Below are 25,786 nucleotides of genomic sequence, written 5' to 3'. Positions count from 1 at the left end.
ATTCCTTATATTATCAACCTCTATCTTTTCTATGTCTTAAGAAGCAAAATTCTAATTTCAAATTTTTTTCAGTTTCACCTCAAGATCTAAAAACCAACACTCATTTCTTAGGAACTAATTTTCAAGTTCATGGATTATCTAAACTGCTTGCTGTTCTTCCTGATATTTCTGCCTGGTTTGTGGCCAATTCATTGTTCATTAGCACCTCTGACAAATGGTGAGCCAAGAGAGAAAGAGGGAGAGCAGTTAATTTTGCCATTTTTTGAAAACTTGAATAAAAGGTTTATAGGAAAGGACACTAAAATTAATACCTAAAACAGGATTTAAAATTGGTCTGTTAGGAAGATGACAATTTTTCCTTCTCACAGCATAATGTAATGATAACAATTATCGTCAAGCACTTGACCAGTATAAGTGATATGTGAAAGAGAAATTGTGCCGTCTTTTGCATAGGGAGATGTTGCTACTGACACATGAATGAAAAGAATCCACAGTTTGTACTCAAATGGCCTGAATTCAAGTCTTATCTCCAACCTTCATTAGCTTATGTGATCCTGAGCAAGGCATATATGTTTCTCTCTGTTCTCTCTTCTGTAAAGTGTAAGCAATAACGGATTTTTCATAGGGCTGCTGCAGTGAAAAGATATCACATATAGGAAGACACTTTAAAAACTCTAAGGGATATTCCTATAACTTTACAATTATAATCATTATCATTACTATTATCATTAGTAATGTGTTTGAATGAATTGTTTTGATTCATTGACACTTTCTCATTTAGTTTTCATGGAAGATAGTTTAAAAAGTTGATGGTTATGTCTGCACTCTATAACAAGAAAACATTTTATTCTGCTTGATAACCTCATTGGTTTTAAGTGACTTAAAGTAATGCTGAGCCCCAAGTCTCTAGTTAACAGCCCAAACCAGGGAAATAACATTTACTCAAGCATGGAATCAATTGCACTTAGTATCCGAGGCCAGTAGCAGTCTTAATAGCTCAACTTTGTATCCAGACTGTATATTTCCTATAATTGGGACAAGAATCCATAATGAGCTATAAAGGTTCTTTTTAAGTTTTAAATTATCTGAAACTAGATAAAGCAGGCAATGCCAAGGGGAAGAAAATATGGAAAAGGAGGCAAAAAAGTACATCCATTATTTAAAGTGCTTGAAATATGATGAAAATAAAATGAAATGAGGAAGCACTTGGAATATGATGAAAATAGGATGGAATGAGGGTACCCTAGAAAAATGATAAGGCTTGGGATATACGACACTGCAATTAGACAAATGTAAAGACCCTACTGATAATTTACTTTCTATCTGCTTAAAAATGGAAACCATTTTTAAGTCACACATAGTCTACAAGTAAATAATTCTTAGGAGCAGGTTGTTTTATCTCAATGGCAGTGTTTAATTTTCTAAAGAACATAGACTTAGTGGGAAGATTCCAACGTGAGAATGAGCTTGAAACCTACAAAAAGGCAAGTATATTGAAAATAAGCCCATCTTGCTATTACTCAGATACTCAAATGGAATTAGACTTTTAAATTCCCATGCCAGTTTTTTAATATTGAGAGCTGAGTCCACAAGTGGGAAGTTTCATGTCTGGAGGAATGTTTTACTCTATGGATGTGCATGTGGGATGTGAATGTATATGGTGTGTGTGTAGGGGGTGTGAATGTGTGCACGCTTGTACTCATCGATGAGTAGAGAAAACAGAGCTGGGATGTGAGTGACAGGAACACAAAGACTATCTTAGAGAAATTTTGAGTCAACAAGCTCAAGGAAACTCTAGACTACTAAGGGAGAGATTTAGAAATGGCCACTGAAAGTATAAAGCAGGAGATTTTTCTGGGAGCTGACTGAGAGGAATCTGCATATCTTGGAAGGGAGAGTTTAGTTCTTTAACAGAATCCAGTAAACTCTGCAGTGTAACTCTAAACAAAGAAAACCATTTTAATTGGAAATTGAGGTTTGAATTTGCAGCCCAGGCAAAGAGGACCTTGCTTTGGTTAGTAATATAAGCCAAACCATTATTTAAGACACACACACATACAGAGGTGAAGAAACAATTAGATATACTCAAAATGTTAGCAATACTTATCTCTGTATAGTGACATCATGGCAATTTTTAATTTCTCCTTTTATGCTTTTTTATAGCGTCCCCATTTCATGAGTTGAACATATATTAATTTTGTAATTAGACAAAAAACAACAAACACTATTTTAAAACTAAATTTAATCATGTATTTTTCTTGTGTGTACCATCTAATCTGAAGGTCTAGGGGACGATGGAGTATGACACTGGCTGCCACCAAAAATATATCAGTTCAGTAAGAGTATATAGAGATGGTTGATATTATACTCCATTCAGGATCTAAACAGGCACATAACATACTTGTGTTTCATTTTTAAGGCCCTTGACTGACAGCAGACCTATGATGGAATTATAGAGGCAGGAAGAATCCACCTCCACAGGAGCTGTTCTCTCTTTTGCACTTTCTCGACTTTATTCTCTCTCACAGGGATTCAGTTGGATATTTTGGCCCCAACATTTTAATAGTAGTAGTGCTACCCCTTTTTCTGAATCATGTGATCCAAAGTGTTGGGAGGTGGTAGGCACAAAACTCCCTGAATCTGTCTCTACTTTATTTAGCTAAGACAAAACTGGACTTTCTAAAAAATTTAAAACTTCCACCAGGAAATAAAAAGAAAAACCAAAGACAGACGTTTTGAAACAGACATGCATCAAAGCACAGCCTTCTATCTTAATTCTGAAATCAGATCTTGGCATATTCCAGTACCCACACAAATTCTGCATTGTTGGTGAGAACCCGAAGGAAATGTTAGGATTTTGGCAATTTTTGACTATTCAGTTTTGTTACTGTGTTTTTTGCCCTCTTAGGAATTTATGTTTTCCCCAAAGAAAACATAATTAAAGAGCCCCAGTATCCGATATTAATGGACAAGTGGGTAACATGACAGTACATTATGCTAAGGTCTTCAAAGAATCTGGCGAGGAATCTGGTGGAAAACTTTACACTTTTTAAATTAGTAAATTACACTAAAACACATTCTTAATCCATACTTGTTTAATAGTACCATTTGACCCATATACTTGAAATATTAGACAAAGTGATTGTACACATTCTTGCTGAGGTTTCTCCAACTAAATTCTAACCAAAGTAGCAAGACAGAAAGTGTCCAAGGGGCTTTGTCTATGGACGCTTTTCTGCCCTCGACTCTGGCAAAACTGATACTCAAACAACTTGCCCAAGTATAGTAAGGCCATTATCAGCTTTCTCTCCTCTTCCTCTCTCTCCCCTTCCACCCACTTCTCCTCTATCTCCTTCTATTTCTCTTCTAGGTCCCTGAAATCCCTCTGGTCTTGGAAGTATTACACATCCTCCTTGTAAATCTCCTTGTTAAGGCCCTTCAAATCTTGCTTGCCTTTTATACTGACCTTTCATAGACTCTCCTTCTGAGGATGTCTATGATTTAGGAATTCTAGAAACTTAGCCCTTACCCTTGAAGCATCTGTGGGTTTTGTAGAGTTCATCTGAAACGTGCCTTTAACTGAGAATTGAGTTGACTGGTAAAATTCAGCTTTAAGTGATGCCCTGGGCAAGTTCTCACCAGAGACCCTGGGAATTGAAAGACAGACATCACACTCCCTGGAGTCTGTATCAGTCACATTAGCATCCTCCGCTGGTTAGAATCTTTCAAGTCTCCTCTTTACAAATTTATTTAAGTTGCTACGGTCTGTATAAGGGATGTTTCCTAGTCTCAATTAATCCACAAATAAGAGAAAAGTAACATAGTATGAGTCCTGTGAACAACCAAGCATTTTCTAGTTAGTTTATACTCTCTGATAACAAAGATCTTTGCTCAATTCCTAAGGAGCTTCTAGGAAACAAATACAGTGGCCCTTCTTTTTCAGCAGAGAAGTGGGAGGGGAAGAGGGGGCTTTGGTAGATATACCCCCCCCCCCACTGCTTAATCCTCAAGTGACAATCTTCCTATCCTTCAGTTGTACTATCTAGTTTAAGATAATCACACACATCATACACTTCAGTGAAGTGATGTCAGGTGGAAAGGGTGGAGACAGAAGTCAAGAGATATGAAGGGAAAGATCTTGGATGAAAGGGTGTGTCACAGAGGCATGCCTTAACCTTTTGGATTAGGGACTATCCAGCAACTACCTTGAGTTCAATTTTGTATTGTCCTGAGTCTAAATTGCTTGCGGTAATAATTGTTAGAGCCTGAAATAGATTACCGACATGATAGGTTCCTTGTCTTTTTTAAAAGTCAGAATCTTGAATCATACCTATTGACACTTATCTTCCTGATGCTCCTGAGTCCATCAAGTGTGTGCAGATTTCATTTTGGTTAATTTCATTGTTTTCCAGCTTTCATCTAAAACTGCCCATTGGCATTTTACCTGCCAGGGTGCAGGTAGAACATGTAAAGCCACATGAGTTGATGAAGGACATTTGTTCCTACCAATTAGAAAATAAGCTACATTGCTTCTGGTTAGGAATTCCATACACATTTTATAAAGGAAATGCCCCCAAAATTTTTTTCCCTGCAGAACTTAATTTGATTCGTTAAATGGCTGAGAATTCTTCCGCCAGAAAATCAATTTTCTAGTGGGACATCAGGCCTGGATGGGGCAGATCACCAGAAAGAAAGACTCCAAGAAACCAGAGAAAGAAGGATAAAAGAGAAAAAAAAAACATGTGTCCACACAGACTTTTTTTTTTTTTTTTTTTTTTTTTTTGCGGTACGCGGGCCCCTCACTCTTGTGGCCTCTCCTGTTGCGGAGCACAGGCTCCAGACGCGCAGGCTCAGCGGCCGTGGCTCACGGGCCCAGCCGCTCCGAGGCATGTGGGATCTTCCCGGACCGGGGCATAAACCCGTGTCCCCTGCATCGGCAGGCATGTCCCCTGCATCGGCAGGCGTGTGCCCTGCATCGGCAGGCGGACTCTCAACCACTGCGCCATCAGGGAAGCCCCACACAGTTTTATTTTTGGTGTTGCTAAGTTTGAATGTGTGCTCATCCATATCCCTGGAGATCCCTAGTGAGAATACTCTTATTTTGTGTCTTAAAGAAATCTAGTGATGATTTTTAAATAATCTAAAGCAGAGACCTTTATAAAATTTTTTGAATAATTGAGTTGGCATTCCAGGTAACCAGTACTGTAATATCTAGATTTGAAATTGACATTTTTGGTAGTGGGAGGAGAGGGGGGCTGCATCAGCAAAATGTTTACTACTCTGTCCTCTTTCTTTCATACTGTGTAATTTTGAGAGCTCTTAAACCATGATAAGGAAGTAATTATGCTTCGAATTCCTCTAAAGATCTAACTAAAGGGCATCCATCTAAATAAACATTTCTAGGAATACAGGTTTAATGACCCAGGTAATTCTGATTGGAGAAATAAGATTTTACATAAATAGCTGAGGGAAGCAAGTAAAACCTTGTGTGTGTGTGTGGGGGGGGGCGGTCAAAGAAATGCAGAGTTTCTAGGGGGTAGGAGACATGGTTTCTCCATTCTTTTCCACACCCACAGCCCCAGATCTGTGATCAATGTGTGTCTATGATGTACATGAAATAAAACGAAATAAAACGAGTGATGCCATCTGCGGGGAGACCGAGGCAGGGCTCTGCCTGGCCGTTGGGGAGCCAGGCGCCCGGCAGTCACTCAGGCTCTGAGATAAACGAGCAGTGAGGCGCTGGGCGAGGACAGGGCTCCTCCCGGCCTCCCCAGTAGTGCGGCTCGAATCTTCTGAAGCTGCCAGTTGCCAAATGAAATCTGAAACCCAGGGCTGCGTCTGAGGGTTGGCCCGGCTCAGTTGTTCCAGCCTCTTGTACTGTACATTTACACATTCACACACAGTCACTCTTTCTAACTTCTGGGACTCTTCTTTGCGCAACTGCTAGGATTTCTCAAGTGCATGTGGCAACTCAGTCCAGCTCCGGGTGGAAACCGGCGGGGCTTCGGAGGGTCTCGAAGGCCAGGGGAGCTGTCAGGGCTGCAGCGGGGACCGGGGAGGATCGAGGCACAGGCGGCTGGGAGGAAAACACCCACAATTTCCACCCCAGCCGCAGTTCCTTCTGCCGCCGCGTATTTCTTCCAAAACTACAGCTGCGGAGCTACCAAGTGCATGGGGCACAACACTTCCCCTTATTGTGGGAAGTAAGGAGGCTGCTCTCCCCCTTTTTTCTTTTCCTTTTTTCCCCCGGCTTGTCCTGGGGGCCTTTTTCTTCGGAGCAGTCGCCGTCCCCCGTCTGTCGTGCGCTCCGAGGAGGGTAGGTGACGCCGCGGGGTGTGTGTGTGGGGGGTGTGCTCCGGCGCCACCGCGGGAGGCTGGGACGCGGCCTCGCCTGCGCGTGGGGGCTGCGGGCACAGCTGCCTGCTACAGGGGCGGGGGCTGCAGGGGGCGAGGGGGGATCGCAGGAATCCCGTGCTGGTGCAGTGTGTGTGTGTTTGTGTGTGTGTGTGTGTGTGTGTGCATACGCGCGTGTGTAGATGATGGGAAACAATGCTCCTTTATTATTTTTAAATGGATAAAAACAACGCAAGCTGGTGGTTCGCGCTTCTAGGCTTAAAAATAGAGGGGATTGAAAACTCTGTGCAGTACACTTCCCTTAGTATCTATCCTCCCTTTCCCCGCTGCTTGTTTCTGCTGGTGTCTTATATCAGTATTATAAGAGTTTCCTAGATAACAGGCATACAGAGGTATGTTTTAATAACAGCACTTTCATTGTAAACAAAGCGTTAGGGAATCTTTGGTGAATTTTAAGCCACTCAAAAGATTTTGTTTAGATTTTTTAAAGAGTAACTGTTCGAGGAGGTATCCAACCTCTTTTGAATAAATATGTAATATGTTCTAATTTAAAAAATACTTCTCATTTTAAAAATGTTTATTGTACAAGTCCCCAAGTAGAAAGGGGGAGAATATTACTCTGGATTCCTTAGAGATGTTAGGTTTTCAATACCAGCTAGTAATAGGGAGCCCAGACTCCCTTGTAGTCTATGCATATATTAATTCATTTAAAATATCATTTCCAAGCTATTTCTGCATCCCTCATAGTTTATATTAAATTACTCTTTTATTTTTTAAACGTAGCAAGACGTTATTATTTCACCTCTTTCTAAAATGAGGAAAAAAATAAATCACGCTGGGTATTTGAAATATAAAAGTTGTAAAGTGTCTGCTTATCCATAAGCAAAACAATATGTGTTGCTGTGTCTGTTAAGTAGGACAAATCAATTGAAACCCAGCAATACTTAACAGTAGAGGTAAGAGCTTTACTCAATTACTGAGAAGATGGACAGACAGATTAAATACAAACAAGCTGTCCCCTGATTCTAATTAGAACTCAAAACCAACCCTTAAGGGCAAGAATGGATGTTGGTATTAAGCTAGGCATCATAAAACATAAAACACACAGAATTAGTATATTAGAAAAAGCCAGAAAACAAATATAAAGCCCACGTTAGACTTGTTAAGATCTCACTCTCCCTTTTAAATTTCTTAATACTTCCTCTTCTCTGGGGATAGTTCAACCTCTAAGAGAGCCCAATGATACAATTCCCCTTTTTGTCTTCCCTGAGTGCCTGACCTTCAGGTAGCAAGTCGAGAAATCTGTTCTCTTTAGAGCCATTACTGAGTTGTCAGAGAATTCACCTTAGACATCTTGGAGGACTGAGATATTGACAAAACCTTAAAATAAATAAAATCCTCCTTCCATTCAGAGGAGGTATGTTCTTGGTGGAAGACCTTTAAGTGGGAATAAGGGAAAACTTGTGAAATTTTTCAGATCTGGAATTTAGTTTGAGGTGTATGTAAGGAATACACAACTAGAGTGATAAAAGGAAGGAGAATCTGTAATCCTTTCTACATGTGAAAGGCTGTTGAAACTCAGTCTGTCCTTGGCTTTCAACTGTGTTATTTGGTTTTATTACTTAATCTCAGGGGCTTGGTTTTGAGAGGAGGATGGTTTATCAGTTATGTTCTTCTGGGCTGTATATACAGTGAATCTGAACAATTTTGAAAATAAAGACTTGAGTAAGTGGGGAAGAATTGCGTTCTCAAGAAAAATAATCACTGCAGAACAAATAGCAATGTACCTTTCCAGACAAGAGTATAGATTTAAGTGTAAAAGTGGGAAGGAAGTGTTCTGGACTGAAATTTTCAGTGAAATCCTTTCAGGTTTTGCTCAGGATAGCAATGGCCAAAGCTCTGAAAACTTTCATCCTTATGATTTTATTTACTGTGTGATCTTTGGCTCTCTAGGGTGAGGGTGTGGGTTTAGGGAAGCAGGGGTGTGGTGGGGCAGGAAGGGCAAGGAATGTGCAGCAGGTGGTACTGAGTAGTTTGAGTCTGTTTATTTTGCTGTCTTGGTCAAAGCCTAGTTGTTGTTTACCAACAGTGCCCTGAATAGTTTTGCTGTGACCTACTGGCCCATTGACGTGTGTTTTTTCTCTGGCTCTGTCAGTGTCCAGGTTGGTTTCTCAAGGCTGAAAGTAGGTGGTGCCACTGCAAAGTCCAGGCCATGCATTTGGTTACTGTTCTTAGCGTTTGCAGTGCTGTAGGACCGTCTTTGTTACCTGTGCTTATTCTCCTGTGTTTTTTCTGGCCAGTGTTGAAGAGTTCTTTTCCCATGAGTTGAGTTTATGTAATGCTGATTCCTTCTTTCTGCCTTGTTTCAACGTTTGGTAAAGCCGAATGCCTTGGAAAAATAAGATGGGGGAGGTGGATAGAGCCCCAGCTTGGAGCCCAGTAAGGAAGGACAGCCACCCAATTGGTCATACATGAGTGTGGAGAAGCTTGATGATAATGAGAACCTGAGGTATCCATTCTATCTTGATCACACTTTACTGAGGAAAAAAGCAGAAGAGATTTAAAATAAAAAGATGCCTGTTTACACTTAAACTTGTGGTTAAAGGATTAATATTTCTCCCAGATGGAGAAAGGTATTTAAAATTAAAGTCGCAAATAGGCAACTTAGTCATGAAGTTAATGCTCTTCATGTGCAGAGTTGGAACTTCATATTGAGTCTTGCAATGGTAACCCATCTGTCTTTGCTATATGAACTCAAACTTTACAAGATTATGATGGTTTCAGCAGCTAAGTAAAAGCACATTTGGAAGTGGAGGGATTATTGTGATGAAGACTCAAAGAGTGTTCAGTTTTCAGAGGTTACTATGTACATGTGTGCTTTTAAGCAGCATCTCCATTCTACTGTGGCATTGCCACAATTAATCTTTATAAAGTGCAGATCTAATTGTATAAGTCCCTTGTTCTAAAACCTTTGATACATTCCAAAGATCTATAAAAGTAACTTTAAACGCTTTAGTATAGCAACTAAAAGCTCTTCAAAGCCCTTCATTTTTAGTTTTGTCTTCCTACACAAAGGCTTCTCACTCTTCATACTTCTGATTTCTTGCTCCTGGGTTTCATTCTCCTGGAATGCCCTCTGCCTGGAAAGCCCCTCTTGATTATTGGTGGTTCACTTCAAGTGGAACTTCCTTTGGAAGACTTACCTAATTCTGTGCAGGAAGAATTAATCATTTCATCTTATCTGCTTCCATGATGTTTTAAACATACTGTGAATAATCATTTTTATGCAACCCAACCCACTACAGTGAGTTCCTTAATGAGTGTATTAGTGGTGAGGGAACCACCTGCATCTAGTGCTTAGCACAGTGTCTGAAACATAGTCGGCATCTGTTAATGTTTCCTAAGTGAATGAGCAAGCAAAGTTATGAATGAGAAAAGGCAGTGGTGGACTCCAATTTATTCAGGTAGTTATTTCCCCAAAGTTCATTTCAAAAATGTCTATTTGGACTCACGGTTCACTTTCCAAAAGTGACAGTGCTCCCAAACATAATTCACTTTCCAGACCAGCCCACACAAGCCTATTTAATTCCTAGAATAGATGAAATTTTGTGCTTTTGCTATTCTAAAGTAAAAGCAAAACAAAAGAAAATCTAGTGTGGAACCATTTTTCCTTTTTGAAATTACAAAATACAGTTGAATTTAAAGAGAGTAGAAACAGTTAGAATAGGTATACATCTTCCACAATTGTTTTTTATATTATACTGTAAAATCTGTAATCTGCCAGATCCCAGTGGGAGGTCCTGGATTTAGCTGTGAGGACTAATAATGGATTCTGTTGCCTGTGAAATGGGCAATAATCTTAATTAATAAAACAAAATAGAAATACTAATTTTGGCTATTTAATAATTATCTTGAGTGCTAGTGCTTGAGGGAATCAGATTTAACTAAAGGGGAATGTGGAGGTGGAAGAAGAGGAGGAAATTTGGAAGGGCACCTACTTTCGTTTTACTGACTCTTTTTTACTATATTGGTTTTGTTTTCATCTCATTTGAGCGTTTACGCTCAAAGTTGCTTCTTGAAAAAAAATTGTTTTTCTCTGCAGTTATTGCTGCTGCCTAACCTGTAGAAGGGAGGTGAGGGTTACACTCCCTTTGAGCCAAAATACAAATGGGCTTATTTCATTTTCAAGGCGGTGATACTTTTGTCACTTGCATAACTGCCGTTTAGCATGTGGATAATTTGTCAATAAAGAATGCATAATACTTGTGTTTCGGGCACTACCCAGGGACCATATATAGTTCAGTTTCCTCAAGTTCCTCTTTATATAGTACGTCTGAGAAGACTGGAAAAGCAACCATTGATATTTAAGAGTAATAGTCTACTCAGCTTTCTAAATCTTCCATGTTCTCTATTTTTATCAGATTATATGACTGGAAATTTAACTATCCTAATCATATTATAACTCCTTTTTGTTACATTGTCTTCATTCACTATGCTTTAATATAATACTTTTTATTTTTTACTGGGAGTCAATAGAAAAGAGATGGGCTCCATGGAAAACATCTTGGCACTTTTTGTTATGTATTTCAATATTCCTTATATAAAGATCTCTATAAATTCATCTTTGCCTTTAACCTTTTTAAAAGTGTGTCTCGGGCTTCCCTGGTGGCGCAGTGGTTGAGAGTCCTCCTGCCGATGCAGGGGACACGGGTTCGTGCCCCGGTCCGGGAAGATCCCACATGCCGCGGGGCAGCTAGGCCCGTGAGCCATGGCCGCTGAGCCTGCGCATCCGCAGCCTGTGCTCCGCAACGGGAGAGGCTACAACAGTGAGAGGCCCGCAAAAAAGTGTGTCTCTTCTGATTAACTAGTGTTGTTTCTTTTCTTAGAAGAAAAGAGGCTAAAAATCACCATGTTTCTCATTTTGGCTTGTCACCCAAGAAACTCAGAACTAAATTTGATGCGCAGTTGTACCCTTGTTGAGGTTTTCTAATGACATGGTTTGCGTCCTTTTAGCCTTACTTTAATGCACTTAACATACCCCTACCTTTTAACTAAGTTAAAAGTTAACTCAAATCCATTATGGAAATAGGCTGAATTACCTCCATTTTTTTTCTTTACTTTTTTAAGACATGTAGTTAAATACTTATAAAATTCTATTTTGTAGCTTTAGTATTCCAGAGCCAATAATTTTTCCAGATTATTTTTTGTGGTTCCTTGAAACATTCTAGGTACTGATTTTATACTCCCTGATAGATAAAATGGCCTTGCCTCAAATTTACATTTCTTGAAAACCTTAGGAAGAAAATCATATCCGAGTAATTTTGAAAGTAGTTACTTAAGACCAAACATGTGAGTTCTTTTCAATATGCATATCATAAACGTATAGAAGAGTGCCCTCAGGAATATCTCTGAGAAGCAGAAGAGAAAACTTTCCTTTTCCTACAAATGAAATCTATCAGTAAATTGAGGCTAAAGTCATAATTAGGATCTGTAATTAGGGCTGTATTCTGCCCATCAAATTGAGTCCTCAGAAAAGATAGTAATTTTTCAAATTTCCTGAGGGGAAATAACTCTCATTTTGTCCTGAGTTTTTCTCTCTCTTTAAGTCACATAGACTTTCATAATAATAAGCACTCTAATGAATTAAATACCTACTGGGTATTGGGTTGGCCAAAAAGTTCGTTCGGGTTTTTCGTAATGTCTTCCAAAAACCCGAACGAACTTTTTGGCCAGCCCATACCAAGCACTCCATGAGATTTTTTTTAACACATCCTACTTCTAATTCTATAAATAGTTGGAAATAATTAATAATTCTAGAAGTAAACCATATTATATCTAATTAAGGTATATTATTCCCACTGTATAAGGAAGTTTAGGCTCAAAGAGGTAAAACTTACTCAAGACATTATAGTTAATAAGGCATATGGAGTTGAGAAAAACAAATCTATCTGAATCCAAATACCCTGTTATTTCTAATATGTCACCTCCTCTCAGAGCTCTTCTCTTCAGTATTAATTTTAGAATGATAATCTGTGTTTCAATGAGTCTCACATATAGTATAGACCCTGGTCCCAATATGGCCTCCAGGAACTGGCCTTGAAGTTCTCCTGCAGGTCTTTTAGATGACATTCTGGTGCCAGTAAGTTGAGGTCCCTGGGATGGATTACCACCATTAGGGTTCTCTCATGAGAAAAGAAGCTCCCTCTACTATAGGCTGGTAACTGAATCAATCTATAGTGATTGGCTTGACCAGGCTTTATTTCTGGTGAGAGGTGAACAGCAAAGATATGGTCCATGAAACTACAATGATCTATACTTATTGTTTAATTCCCAGACGTTTGCCCCAAGTGCAAGTAATTTATTTGTGAAATGATCCCAGGAAACCCCAGGTAAGGGGTGGGCTTCTTTTTTTTAGGCAAAACGGCTTATGAGAAGTTTTATATGTCAGTACTTTTAATATTGGGTGCATCAAATTATAGTAAAAAGATGACTATAAAGATGCAGCCCTTCTATTTTCATGAACAGTGCACTGTATTACAGTAAACCAAGTTTATATCCACCATTAAGTGTGCCACAGGAACACTGTGAGCAACAGTTGGAGGTGGCAGAGAGAGAAGGGGCAGGTGGTCCTAGAGCTGAGGACTAGAGACCCAACTCAAAAAGCTGAAATAAATAAATAAATAAATAAATATTTTTTTCTTTATTTTTTTTTCCCCAGGAACCTCCATACTGTTTTCCATAGTGGCTTTACCAACTTACATTCCCACCAACAGTGTACTAGGGTTCCCTTTTCTCCATATCCTCACCAACATTTATTATTTGTTATTTTTTTGATGATAGCCATTCTGACCGATGTGAGGTGATATCTCATTATGGTTTTGATTTGCATTTCCCTGATGATTAGTGATGTTCAGCATCTTTTCATGTGCCTGTTGGCAATCTGAATGTCTTCTTTGGAAAAATGTTTATTTAGGTCTTCTGCTCATTTAATCATTTTATCATTTTTTATATTGAGTTGTATGAGCTCTTTATATACCTGGGTATGTATCTGAAGAAAATAAAAACATTAATACGAAAAGATATATGTACCACAATGTTCATAGCAGCATTATTTACAATAGTCAAGATATGGAAGCAACCTAGGTGTCCATCAACAGATGAATGGATAAAGAAGATGTGGAGTATATACACAATGGAATATTATATAACCATTAATAAAGAATGAGATTTTGCCATTTGCAACAACATGGATAGACCTGGAGGGTATTTTGCCTACTGAAGTAAGTCAGACAGAGAAAGACAAATACTGTATGTTTTCACTTATATGTGGAATCTAAACAAATAAAACAAATGAAAGAATATAACAAAACAGAAACAGACTCAAAGAGAACAAACTAGTGTTTACCACTGGGGGAGCAGGAGTGGGGACAGATAGGGGAAGAGGATCAAGAGGTACAAACTACTAGATATAAAATAAGATATGAGGATGCAATGTACAGCATGGTGAATATAGCCAATATTTTATAATAACTTTAAATGGAGTATAATCTATGAAAATATTGAGTTCACTATGTTGTAAACCTGAAACTAATATAACATCATAAATTGACTATACCTCAATTAAAAAATAAGAAAAGAAAAAGCTAAAATATAGAAGGAAAGGATTATTTCTCTGGGGGTAGCAACCGAGAAGGGGAGAAAAGTGGAGTTAGTGGTGGCAGTACTCACGGGGCACACAGAAATGAAATGGGCAATAGGGAAAGTAATGTCAAAGCTAATCTTTCTCAAGAAAGGAGCATTTATCATAGAAACTGTTGGAGTGCATCTCAGCCCTATCTGTAAAGATACCTAGAGAAAAAAGTTCTCCAGCCTCCTTGAAGTGTCATCTTTGATTGTTTTATTGTGTTGTGAATATCTGGTTTTAAATTTTCTTATGTGAAGAAACTTCTAGCAAGAAAAGATGAGCTAGGGGAGTCAAAGGAGCCTGATGTTATCTTGTTGCACCTAATTACATAAAACTAGGATTTAGCCACATGAGTACCAACTACAGAATTCCATTTTGGTTTTTGTATCCCATTATGGTTTAATTGTTACTGTGAAATGGTCAAGGGCACTGCCAACAATTTTATACAAAGACATCTATGGGTATACAGAAGGACTAGCCCTCTCACATTTGTCATTTGCTGATTAGAGATTTCATACTTTGGTAACAACTCACACTTTCATCATGGAATAACTTTTCTGTGTCTATGGGGTTAGGCTCAAGTTGGGAGGTTCTGTGGGGAGGCTTGAATTTTGGTGCCTAGAAACAGGTGGAGATTACCAAGGAATTATCTGGGTGAGGAGCCCTGAGAACTCCCGCACAACAGATGGAGCTGCTGGAGGAGGATGGGTGGGAGAAGGGGAGAAGCAAGGTCACAGGATAATTGTCAGAAGCCAAGGAATCAGGAGAAAAGGCAAATTCGGAGATAGTACTGGAAACTAGAAGGCAAGGGAAGTGAGGCATTGTATGATGTGACAAATAAGAGTCAGTTTCTGTGTCTAACAATAGGTAACAATTATTGAAGCCTTACTATGTGCTAATTATGCCAAACTCCTGTCCTGGGTTATCTCCTTTAATCCTCGAGCTCCCACATCAGTAGGACCTATTATCATCTCTCTTTTATAGATGGGAAAACGGAAACTTGGGGAGTCAGTAACTTACCGAAGTCACACAGCCACTAAGTGGTAGATCTGGGATTCAAAAGTAAAATATCTTACTGTGAGATATTATGCCATACTTTATCATTATACTCAGGAATTAGACCTATGTTCCAACCTGGCTCTGATACACACAAGCCCTGTGACCTGGGGCAAATTGTATTAACCTCTTTGAACCACAGATTTCCTCTCTGTGAAAATGGGCATTTAATAATACCTAGTCCATAGTATTGTTATGGTTTTTTTTTTTTTTTTTGCGGTACGAGGGCCTCTCACTGTTGTAGCCTCTCCCGTTGCGGAGCACAGGCTCCGGGCGCGCAGGCTCAGCGGCCATGGCTCACGGGCCCAGCCGCTCCGCAGTATGTGTGATCTTCCCAGACCAGGGCACGAACTTGTGTCCCCTGCATCGGCAGGCGGACTCTCAACCACTGCGCCACCAGGGAAGCCCTTGTTATGGGTTTTAAGTTTATGAAGTGAGCGCGCAAAGAGACTTGAAGGCTATCTAGCATCTGGTAAGTGTCAATACATGTCAACAGTTATTATTAAATTAAATGATGAACATAGGTTTCCTGAGCAGTATTTTTCAAACTATAGGTCTTGCTCTATCAGTGGTCATAAAATCAAATCAGTGGTTCATGACCACTGTTTCCTTTTAAATGAAAAGGGATAGAACAGGATGGAATGGAATAGAAAAAAACCAGTGTTCGTTATATATAGTAAAAGTAAGAATTGTTTCATGTTTTAACTTCCTTTTTTTAATTTTAGTGTGTGTGTATGCACCTCACACTGGGTAAAAACGAAAAATGTGCTTCTTATTATTGATAACTGTCAAAATAAAGTATTTTTAAAATCCTTTAGAGTAGCAGTTCAGAGTGTGGTCCCAAGACCAGCAGCATCAATTTCACCTGGGAACTTGTTAGAAATGCAAATTACTGAGACCCACCTGGGCCCAGCCATTTGAGTTTTTAACAAGGCCTCCAGGTAATTAAGGACCATTACCTATTCAAAAATGGCACTTGGAAATCATGATAAAATTAGGTAAGGGTATATCTAAATGACTTGAGTGGTTAAAAGTATATGTTGTCTTACATTGACTAAAGATGTTAATTCTCCACAAAATGCTGTTTTGTGTCATGTGACTTTAGTTTTGTGTAGTCTTCTCTCCTATTTTTTTCTATGCTGCCTGCTCATGGTGCAGGTGCGTGAATCCCACAGAAGTCAATTACTTTATATCTAGAAGGACATTGAGTAGTTAGATCCTGTACTTTCTTCTAGAACTACAAGATAAAAGTTTAACATTCTTTGTGAGTAGCCCAGAGCCCTGAATATCTAAGTTGTGTTCAATTTGAAACATTTTAATGATAATAGTCCAGATGCCTGAACAGCTGTAAAACTGGAAATTAGGAACTCATAAAAACCTGCATTCAGTATTTTACTAATTGAGATATTTATTTTGAAAAGCACATGCAAACGAGAGATTGGCAGTCTACTGATAGTTAATGCAACACTAATACAGATGGTAAACACCAAAAAAAACATTTTGGGGAAAAACGGAAGCCATAAATTTCTATACTGGGTTGTTTTTTCCCATTAGTGAAAACAATGAATGTTTTTAAGATATTTAGGGACTGTATGCCATTACTTTAAAGAGAGAGCAGGCAATATTGCATTGACTAGCCTTTGTTCATTATTGTGTTTTACTGTTGTATTTCGTTTTTGGTCGGAGGGTGTATTTAAGACTTAAAACAATTCTGTTTGAAAATACAGCAGCCAGATTCACTAGCAAAGACTTGAGGACTTTTCCATTTTTTTTTTTTTTAAAGAGTATTACCTTGGATTTGTTAAAAAACAGTATTTCAATAGGTACATATTAACTTTTCTAAAAGTAAGTTCTTAGTGGTGTGTGAAAATATTATTCAGGACAGAATTGTCAGAAAAAAAAGAGTTTCAGGCGTAAGAAAGTCAACCTTCTGGTTCACCACAGGTAAAATTTTATATATATATATTTTTTGCGGTACGCGGGCCTCTCACTGTTGTAGCCTCTCCCGTTGCGGAGCACAGGCTCCGGACGCGCAGTCTCAGCGGCCATGGCTCACGGGCCCAGCCGCTCCGCGGCATGTGGGATCTTCCCGGACTGGGGCACGAACCCGTGCTCTCAACCACTGTGCCACCAGGGAAGCCCAAAATTTTATATTTAAACAATGGCTGGAGAGATGTTTCGAAAGATCCTTCTTTACTTTGTAACCTATGGATGGGGAAGAGTGGAAGGGAAAGGAAGTAGGAGGTGGGCTCTGATCCTGCTTCTGGTATTAATTAGCATCTGTGAACTCAGGCAAATCATTTCGTTTTTCTGGACTTTAGTCTCCTTATCTATAAAATAAAGGTGCTCGAGTTAATACTTTCTAAGATTGTTCCAGCTTTGAAAAAGTCTCTGTGGCTAAATAGTAGTGTTCCTTTTGAACAATTTTGATAAGAGTGTGGCTATGTGTGTAATTGACAGGGCTCTGAAATTTGGATGTTTGACTTTATAGAGGAGTGAGGATCTGGAAGTCTGTAGATTACATGATAAAGTTTAGCCTGACCTTTCCTTGTGCCAATGGGCTAGTTTTCATCAGCTGTGGGTTTGGGGTCATGGGTGATGCCATTCACTAAGAGGCTTTTGAAAATGCATGAGGGTATTTTGGTCATAACAGTGATTGGGTGAAGCTACTGGCAGGCAGTCAGTGCCCAGGGGTCAAGAATGCCCTATGTCTTGCAATGTGTGTGACAGTCCCTCACTACAAAGAATTTTCTTTCCCCAAATGCCAAAAACATGTCCATTGCAAACCAGCAAATAAAGTTAAAAGATTGAGTTTTAACGCCATATTTTATAAAGTCATCTGGGAAATGAAGTCATCATATACTTTCTGCTGTTTCAGTAACACAAATGCAAACACTATCTATTCTTAGATGACAACTGGTGTTTATGGTGCATGGGGGAGAACAGCCTCCAGCTCTCTGCACTATATATTGACTATGCAGTAAGAAAAGCAGCAAAATCTCAGCTCTGTTAGTACAGGGTGCAAATATAACTTGAAGGCATACTAGGAATAGTCCTTTTGAGTATGAAATTACTAGTTTCCGCATGACAGCCGTATTTTTAATGAAATCACTTACAGAAGTTGCCATTCAATGGAACGAGACATTTCTTGTGTTCAAATAGTGCCTTGATGAAGGCATTCGATACACAGATTTAATTCTCTATGATAAGAAATATCACTTGCTTAACAGCTTTATACATGATGGTGAATGACATGAATACTTCCTGTTTCTCCTCTGGCCTCCTTCTGCACTGGGTTGGCCTTGTATATTCTGGGTCAGATTAAGGATAGAGCCCATTCAGCAAGAGTGCCTCATCCAGGGCCTTCTCAAGAACCCTGGTAATGTTTTCAAATTTGACATAAACTTTGCTTTGGAATCATTTAAATCACAGGATCATTTTCTTAAAATGCTTTTCTCTCTTCCATCTTCCTTCTTGTGTTTGTCAAGTCCTTGGTTTATTAATGTGTATGTTTTTAAACTACTGCTTATTTTCAGCTCTCAGATACTGTGAGGATAAAAGGTGTTGTATGGGTAAAACTGTTGTCTAGCAAATCAAAGCCAACTTGGTATTTTCCAGGAGTGAAAGGGAACCCCTGCTTCTTGCTTCTTTGGTGAGTTTGGGCCTTAATACCTCTGCAGGAGAAGGGGGAAAGGGAGGTGAAATTGAAATGTGTAACTTTTCCTATAAATTTGGTAAAAATTTAGATTTCAAGATACGATTGAAATTACAGAATTAAAAAAAAATTTCTTTTGGGTAGTCTTTCATGTTAATTATCTATACTGGGCCTCCACAATGAACAAATTATAAATTATACGCTACATTCCTCTTAGAATGAATTCATTGGACATTGGGACAAAAACCCACTTAGAAAATAGCTATAACCATCTTATCGCAATCTTTTAATACGGGAAATGTGTCCAAATGATCTAGGTGATTTGCCCCAGAATACTGAGTCAGGAAAAGGCAAACCAGACTCTTGATTTTTTGTTTTTCTACCCCACTGTCCCATTTTTCAGAGGTCTTTCTCACTGTGAGTTCCCTGAGACAATTAAACACAAATGCTAGCCTATGGCATCCACTGCATATAATGAATTACCTCCTCTGCTGTGCAACTAGAAGGGTACTAGTTAAGTACCATCTGGCAAAACTGTGAAAAGAGTCACTCATGATTTTCTGTGTTCTATCGATTAGGTGAGGAATTATGGCTGAGAAAAGAGCAAGTGAATCTGTAACGTTTTAAAAAGCATTCTTACTGAGTCCAGAGTAACCCTAAAGGCAGCTGAAAAATTACCATATTAAAATCAAGGTGTAATACATTCTGTTTTGGTAATACATTTTTAATCTAATTCCTTGTAATAATATTAATGATACTGAATCCATTTAATATGCATATTCTCAATACACTGTAGATTTTCATTCAGTTCAGTCTTCAAACCACACTATAATTGTACACTGTTCTCTTATTTTATGTTTTCATATTCCTGAAAAACAAAGAAACAAGCCTGATGGTATATTACCAGCTAAGAGATTTCATGCAGAAAACAAAAACAAAAATTAAAAAAAACACAACAGGTTAATCTCCTTAAGCACTGCCTTGACAGGCCAAATAATCGTTGAAGGTGAGTGAGAGAATGGAGGAGGGGGAAAAAGAGGCTTTGGCCAATGGTAACTGCTGTGTAATGCTGAGAAACAGGGAGAGTTCTTTTTGTGCAGTGCTTTTATTCTCTCTCTATTTGCGGTCCCATCCTCTACTGTTTAATTTGTGGAACATTCCAGGGAGTATCCTTAGCTTCCCTGACATGAGGCTGGGACTGGAGCTTGAAGGCTCTGAAGGAGTCCTTTCGGAAACACGGGAGGACGAATAGAGCCTGTGCCATGCGGCGCATAGCTCAGCTGGTTGAGAGGGACTCCTCCTCGGGAACAAGGTGAGACCTTTGTGCCACTGAGCTGTGGGATGCCAGATCACGTGGCTCCAGGCACCTTTGCAGGCAGTTCTGAAAAGTGTATGCTGCTATCTCAGAAAAGTGGTGTTACTTCGATGCCACAAAAGAGAAAATACTAAATGCTTAGTCTTCCTTCAGACATTTGCAGGCAGCTCACTTTGGGACTCGGCTTCTAATAGTTTTATTTTCAAGCAAGAATAGGATACTAGTAGCTTATGAGGGTTAGTCCTTATTTGTTTAGCAAATCACACTGAGCAAATGCATAGCAATAATAATAGTGGCCTATATTTTTATTGCTGTTTTCTGTTTGTTTGAAGTAATAAACATTTTCTTTATGTCTTAGAAAGAGCCATTAAGGAAATAAACTTATATTGAACTGTTTTATGGAAATGCCAAGCAACTTGTGTATGATATCATTTATGAGCTTTATTATTAATGTGAAATGCTAAAATAACTCAGAAAGAATAATGTGTAAAGGTCATATTACCATGAGCCTGGAGGGGGTGGAGGTGGAGGGGAGGTGGAGACAGAGAGAGAGGGAGGGAGAGGGGAGAGAATTAATAAATACATGTGTGATGTTAAGGTGGAAAGTGCTGAAATTGCTGGTGATATTTCCTAGGACCGTGGGATGTGCTGAGTTACAGCTGGTGCTGCTGTTGGTAAATACTGTCAGGGAACAGATCCTGTGACTGCTTAAGAGATTTGAGATTGATTCCTGATACCGATGTTGAGCCATAAATTGTAACCAGAATAATTAGGACTGTGTTTACAGACTTGAGGGCAGGCAGCAAAGGCCTCTGGTAACTTGTTATTTCCAAAGGACCAGGTTAAATTTTTATCTTAAATCTGAGCTTTGATTTGAAACAAAGGTATTAGCTGATTTTTTCTTGAGTTGGTAGTTCCTTTACCTTGCAATTTCCTGTTATTCCATTGTTAAGTTCCCAGAGAATTCTCTCTAGAGTAAGTTCACACAGGAACCCGTCTACCTGCCTGCTTTCTGAAATGCCCAATTTGGTGCTGTTATTGATTTTAATCAGAGGCAGAGAAGCACCTTTATTTTTTTGACAGCTAAGAACTGTAGTAAACAATTTAGCCATAGAATGTCTGTTTGGCAGCTTTTGGAAAGTTATTAACCTGGCAGCTCAGCTCTTATTAGACAAATGTATTGATGTACTTACCTCCGGAGGTCTATGAGGGTAGCAGTTTCCTTGTGGTAATAAGTATTATTAACTAGTATTTGATAGCTTATTTGAAAAAATTTTTCAGAAAAGAACTTGAATGGCATGATATCATAAAAGCCTTCATTATTATATAATTTATTACTTAATTTTTCCCCATAGAGACCATCTGATATGATATTGAGTCTCAGATTTTCTAATCTTTCTGTTTTTAGTCCAACACAAGCGCTTCTTTCTGCAGACTCCAATATCCCTTTTATTAATAGATCTGTTTAGTTTAACACTTTTCTGATATTTAAGCACGGGTGACTTTTTTCACTTGGTATAATAAATAGTATGTAAATAAGTGGTGTTTATAAGGGTTAGTACAAAATTTGGTATTCTGGGTTGATCAATTATCTTATTATCTTCTTTATTCTCTTCAAAGTTATGACTAAATCTGGCATGATATTAAATGTCTTGCAATTTATCACCCAAAAATAATGCTTTCTTAGACTAATTTTAACTTGATAACTTTTTCATAATTAATGACCATTTCTGGATTGTAATTGTTTATTTTTTAGTTCATTGATGGCTAGTATAGTAATTTCTTCCATTTAAAGTGAGCCTTTAAGAAAATAGCGGTTTTGTTCTCTTTCATTTCTTCTGCTAATTTTTGTGTGTGACTTTACATATCAGACTCAGAAATTATGACTACGAAAGTAGGTAATGGAAACTAGTCTCTTCTGCTAATTGTCACTTACTGTTCTGTGACTTTTTCACTTGTCCGTATTAAGTCAGCTAGGCTCTATTTCAGCTCAAGTGTTATCTAGAAATCACCAGGACTCCTGGAGTATGTTCACACCCACGTGGCTGTGTGAAAACCAGACTGAAGAGAGCGGTGATGCTGGGCAGAGGTCCAGAGAGGGGTTCAGAGTGAATTAGGTACTTATTGGGGTCTTGGAGCCAGTGTTTTTCATCTAGACTTTTGCCATGAATCTATACTTGCTTCCTCTTGGTTCAAGGAAGATGCTGGCTAGAATACATCGTCAACCAGGAGACCCCAGACTTTGTCCTATGATGACTGTTTCAGTGCCTCTGGATGCCTGTGATGCCATCTCAGAAGAATTAACCTTAAGTTCTCTTAGACTTAACTTTAAGTTCTCATAGCAGCAGTTTCAGCTGCTTCATGTTATGAATTCTAATGGATTTGAAACTGTATTGAGCAGGTGGCAGCTATGAGTCAGCCACCACATCAATGCCCGGGTCACTTCCATTCTAATTCAGAGTGGCAGGCCCTTTCCTCTTTGAAGTTCAGTGTTTTGCTTCTATCCTTTCTCTAACCACTTTCTTTCTTTACTCTTTCTTCCATTTTGATTCCCTTTAATTTGTTTCTTTCTTTGCTTTATCTCTTTATAACCCTAGAGCTTTGTCATATCAGTTTCCTATTTTCTTCCCATATTGCTTCTCATTATGATTGTTCATGGTATTTATCTGGCCCCCTATCTTCTTCAGTTACACATTTTTGGGGATGTACTGGATTGATCATTGTTTCTGTTCAATTTGAATGAGTCCACGCACTAAATATTCCACTTAGTCCCAAAATACTTGAACAAACTGTTGTATACGTATTATTATTAACTCCTCCTTTCTCTTCCTACACCAAGAAAGGTTTCGTAGAAATGTAAAACCAAATAAGTAGCTGATGTGGCAAATATTACTTTGGTTCTTGGTTCAAAACACTCTGGATTTGAGAGTCAGTTCTGATACTCACTAGCAGTGGCAAGTCACTACAAATATTTTGTAAAACAGGGGATAATGGTCAAATGAAATAACGTAGCTGAAAGCAGTTCATGGTGCAAATGTTAGCTTTGACATAATTTCAGACATATAAAATTTTGCAAAAGTAGCACAACGAATGCCATTTATCACTTTTTTCTAGATATTAGCATCTTAAAAATATCAGAACCAGGAAATTAACTTTGACATAATACTATTAACTAACCTATAGATGTACCACTGTATTGCACCACCAATGTCCTTTTTCTGGACCAGAATACAACAGGAATCACATATATATTTAGTTGTCATGTCTATTAGTCTCCTCCAATTTGGAACAGTTCCTCAATCTTTCTTTACCCTACATGATCCTGACACTTTTGAAGAGTAGTGACCAGTTATTTTGGAGTCCCTCAACTTGGGTTTTCTGATGTTTTCTCATGATTAAATTCAGATTATGTATTTTTGACTAAAGTACCATAGAATGATGCTATGCTCTTCATATCAGGAAGCATGTGATGTCAAGATGTCTAATTACTAATGATGTTAACTTTGATTTCTCAATTGAGGTCTGCCAGGTTTTTCTGTTGTTAAGTTGCTAGTTTCCTTTTTTGTAATTAGTAAGCATCTTGTGGGGAGATACCTTGAGACTATGTAAATGACCAGGTTTTCATCCTACTTTCAACCACAAATTTTAGTATTCATTGACGATTCCTTATTGAAACAATTGTCACTGTGGTATTTTCCAAATGGTGATTTTCTATTTTATCATTTCTTCTACACCTTATTCAATTAATATGGACTCCTGGGTATTTGTTTCAATCTATGAGTTTTAATCCATTACAACTTGTATTTATTTTGTTGCTCAAATTGTCCAGATTTGGCCATTTGGCCAATCTTCAAGTTGGCTCCTCTGTCCTTTCTTCATATTATCATCATTTTTAGAACACTTATTATTTTCTGCTACCACAAGATTCTCCAAGTTCATCTTATACTTGTTTCTGATCCAGCCCTTGGATCAGCCATTCAAGGAGTCCAGATTTCTTTTGTTGAAAAATGGTATTTAGAAACCAAGATCTAAGTGTTAGATGTGCTCATTGACAAAATAATGTATCTCCTTTCTCCTACAATATATTTACTTATTTCCTCAATCCATAAATACACATAAAATACTTCAGAATTGCTAATCCATATCTCTGTGAGAAACATATTTTCTAACTAGAGTATAATATTTGTGTAAAACTGTATTTTCTTTAGCTTTAGAGTCAAAACACTATGACCTACAATGAAAACTATGGAGATATTGTCTTGATTTGAATATTTACATACTTAAGCAAGTGACCTATAGATCAATGTGCTTTTTTAATAAACTAATTTGATACCTGCTTTGTTACCAACATGAGAAGGAAGCTTCATAATTCTGATACATTTTCAGGCTGTTGTGGAATTTGGATAAGTATGCTGCTTACAATTAGGAAAATGTAAAACCCCATGGAAACTGCATCTTATTCTATTGGAATATTTTAATTAATTTTTAAAGCTTTTGCTAGAATTTGGTTAGGAACTAGTATAAACAATAGTTTATTTATAGTATTGTTTCAAGCCTTTTAACTCTCACTCTCATTGTTCTGGTTCTTTCATTATGTTCTCAACTCCACATTCCCTGATTCTTTAAGTTTTCATGAAGAACTGACTCAGCCTCTGCTTGTAAAGGTGGAGATTATGTACAATTTTGTAACCTCACTCTCCATTTCTAACATCACTGAAAATATTATGTCTTTCCTAACCAAGTCTTCGTAAGAGATATTCAAAGAGACAAGGAGAACTTTTTCTTTCACACAGACCTTTTGTTACTATAGGTATGTATCACAGCTTTCATTTGCTAGAAAAGTAAGAAGGCAACGAAACAAAACCCTAGACAAACAAACAATAGAAGTCCAGGGCATTTGGTCATATGTTAGTTAGACAAACCTTAAATGGCTGTGATACCACTGAATCCCAGTTAACACCTGCTCTTCAGGCTTCTCCCCCTCAGCCCCCAACCCTTTTAAAAAGCCTATTTAACTTTCGGTGGGATTTACAACACAAATAATATTCCTTTTCTAGTATTCATAGAAATGTTTGTTCCATTTTCTTTGAGGATGTGGCACATTTACATTTCCTCCATATGGAGTGGAACTTTCATCAGCTGCACTTTAAATTCTCTCCTTTTTTTTGGAAACCGCATATTATAGCAGCTCACAGTACACAGGTTCTGGGTTGATTACTCAGGTTCTTATCCTTACTCTACCACCTATGTGGTTCTTGGTCAAGGTACTTAATCTCTATTGGTTTTAGTTTCTTCTCTGAAATACGAACAAAAAAGAGAGCTTTATGTGGTCGTCAAGTTTAAATGAGCTAAGAGATATACAGTGCTTAGAAGCATTCCTGGCACATAGCAAGCACTCAATAAATGTTATTGCTATTGTTGTTATTATTTGTGTACCTTGCCTCTCTTTGGGTCTCATCATACCTTCATTTTCTAGAAGCGTAGATATGTGGGTATTTAAGATATATATTATGTACAATAAAGAGAAGAAATAGCTATTTTGCATTACAAAGAGTCAAGACTAGACATTACATGAGGATGAAGCAAAAGAGGAAATGACTATTAAAGAGTAAATGATAATACTCTATGTTTTTATCATCTTAATCTCTTTAATATCGATTAGTCTCTGACATATGAAATAAATTAACAGGAAACAGTCTGTCTTATTGAGTACAATAAGACA

The 25,786-nt window shown here is 38.2% G+C and overlaps 1 protein-coding gene across 1 annotated transcript in view; it reads left to right on the top strand.

Moving 5' to 3' along the window:
* The first annotated feature begins 6,210 nt into the window (after positions 1-6,210).
* The window catches only part of ARHGAP24 (Rho GTPase activating protein 24), a 507,712-nt gene continuing 488,136 nt past the window's right edge, over positions 6,211-25,786 (top strand). The window contains exon 1 of the mRNA XM_082653461.1: positions 6,211-6,316. The gene's annotated coding sequence lies outside the window, so the exon portion shown is untranslated. The remainder of the gene's footprint in view (positions 6,317-25,786) is intronic.

This window comes from Grampus griseus (assembly GCF_964374135.1).
Source record: "Grampus griseus genome assembly, chromosome: 4".
Lineage (NCBI taxonomy): Eukaryota > Metazoa > Chordata > Mammalia > Artiodactyla > Delphinidae > Grampus > Grampus griseus.
The sequence above is the reverse complement of the archived record's forward strand: the minus strand, read 5'-3'. Positions and strand labels throughout refer to the sequence as shown.